The sequence below is a fragment of the Ornithorhynchus anatinus genome, chromosome X1, assembly GCF_004115215.2.
Source record: "Ornithorhynchus anatinus isolate Pmale09 chromosome X1, mOrnAna1.pri.v4, whole genome shotgun sequence".
NCBI lineage: Eukaryota > Metazoa > Chordata > Mammalia > Monotremata > Ornithorhynchidae > Ornithorhynchus > Ornithorhynchus anatinus.
Window position 1 is genome coordinate 119,126,145 of NC_041749.1, and position 2,757 is coordinate 119,128,901.

Sequence of the window (2,757 nt, forward strand, 5' to 3'; positions counted from 1 at the left end):
CCTAACTTCCTAATCATGTTTTAGCTCAAGTGTCTTTTAAAACATGCACTTATAACATAAGGGAGAGTGTTGTAGTAGTGATGGTATTTATTGAGCACCCACTGAGTATAATGGACTATACTGGGTGCTTGATAAATGTATTGATAATCATCTGTTTCCCACATAATGGGGCCAATTGGTTCTCCTTCTCCAGAGGGGATGAAACAAAAGATAATCTCTCTGAGCTGCAATGGACCTGGATTTCATGTTGCAAGGAGAATACAGCAGCGTGGCTCAGTGGAAAGAGCATGGGCTTTGGAGTCAGGGCTCATGAGTTCGAATCCCAGCTCTGCCACTTGTCGGCTGTGTGACTGTGGGCAAGTCACTTAACTTCTCTGTGCCTCAGTTCCCTCATCTGTAAAATGGGGATTAAGACTGTGAGCCCCACGAGGGACAACCTGATTCCCCTATGTCTACCCCAGCGCTTAGAACAGTGCTCGGCACATAGTAAGCGCTTAACAAATACCAACATTATTATTACAGGATAGCTTCTCAGTCTCTGCAATAGTTTAGGGTACCCTACCTGAAAGGATATTGAAGGGATATTATGTTCATTGAGCTGTCAACCTCTCCCTCTGCCCCACCAGCTCTATGAATCTTTATATACAGTTCCAGTTGCAGATTGGACCCTCTTAAGGGAATCAGGTCTGGACCAGAAACATGTTATATCTACTGCATTCATTTAGGCTTTTAACAGATCAATATGTAATGCATGTTAATAGGTTTGGTAGAACCAAATGTATTCTTCTCCCACACACCAGAAAATCCCATTTTATTAAACTCTCACTACCCTGTATCTGGCAGTCTGACATTAAGTAGATAAGTGCTAGATCTTATCAGAACTTCAAACAAATTGGAACTCCCAAACCTGGAACTCTCTCCCTTCCCACATCAGATAGATCCCAGGTCTTGACACATTCAAAGTCCTCCTGAAACCCATCTTCTCCACCAAGCTTTCCCGGATGATTGGTTTCCCAGCCCCCTGAGCCATAGTAATAATAATGATGGTTTTTGTTAAGCGCTTACTATGTGTCAAGCACCATTCTAAGCGCTGGGGTAGATACAAGGTAATCAGGTTGTCCCATATGGGGCTCACACGTGAGGCTCACAGTCTTAATCCCCATTTTACAGATGAGGTAACTAAGGCCCAGAGAAGTTAAATGATTTGCCTAAAGTGACATAGGTGATAAATAGCATAGAGGGATTAGAACCCATGACCTCTAACTCCCAAGCCCATGCTCTTTCCACTAAGCCACACTGCTTCTATCATCTCGAGAAGCAGCGTAGCTCAGTGGAAAGAGCATGGGCTTGGGAATCAGAGGTCATGGGTTCAAACCCCAGCTCTGCCACTTGTCAACTGTGTGACTGTGGGCAAGTTACTTAACTTCTCTGAGCCTCAGTTACCTCATCTGTAAAATGGGGATTAAGACTGTGAGCCTCACGTGGGACAACATGATTACCCTGTATCCCCCCAGCGCTTAAAACAGTGCTCTGCACATAGTAAGCGCTTAACAAATACCAACATTATTATCTCTTCATGCCATATCATCTCTTCGGCCAGCTCTACCAATTATGAGCTCCTTTACACTCTGCTAGACACTCATGTATATGTGTCCACTCAATTTATTTTGACCACTTGATTTGTGGATATTGTTTTCCATTTGTCCCTCTCGTTAGAGTGTGAGCTCCTTGTGGACAGGTAACGTCACTCTTTTTATTCTATACTTCCCAGGTGCCCACTACAGTGCACCATACCAACTGGGTGCTCAATAAACACTACTGCTACTATCATTTCTATTACTATATTAGAAGCAGCGTGGCTTAGTGGAAAGAGCACAGACTTGGGAGTCAGAGGATCTGGGTTCTAATCCCAACTTCACCACTTATCAGCTGTGTGACTTTGGGCAAGTCTATTCATTTCTCTGTGCCTCAGTGACCTCATCTGTAAAATGGGGATTAAGCCTGTGAGCCCCATGTGGGACCACATCATTACCCTGTATCTACCCCAGTGCTTAGAACAGTGATTGGCACATCAAAAGCACTTAACAAATACCATAATTATTATTATACTACTACTATTTACTTTGATTAAAGGGTATACACACACACACACACATACACACACACACAGAGAAAAAATGCAAACTTCTGAGGGGTCTTACTTCAGTACACGGGTCAGATGAAGCAATGTGTGTTATATTGCTATAAAAGTACTATTACACTATGGCCTTTTCAGTCACACATAGGCATGCATATGCTTGTGTGAACACACACACACACATATGGGTAAATTTCACCATTTGTAGAATCTTCTTTGAGCACAAAGGACAACTGTATAATTTTCATTCATATATTTATTCAATAGTATTTATTGAATATTTAGGCATGTATGCACATATATGTATTAATACATACATCAGGTATTTGTTAGGCCTAGTTTTTTCAACTCAAGTCACACATGCTTACACACAAACATGTATGCTCCCCTCCCTCCCCCACACACACTCAATTACCAAACATTTCATGAAAAAATGAACTCATTTCATTCTTTTATGTTGTACTATTTTAAAAACCTTCAAAATAATATACTTTTTCCTTTATAGAACTCTTCAAACCAGATGGTTGATTTTAATTAATTCTTATCACAGAATCATCTTTGTCTTAAAGCATTTTCCACAGATGAGCAGGATAATATAACTACCTTTGTTGACCAAATTA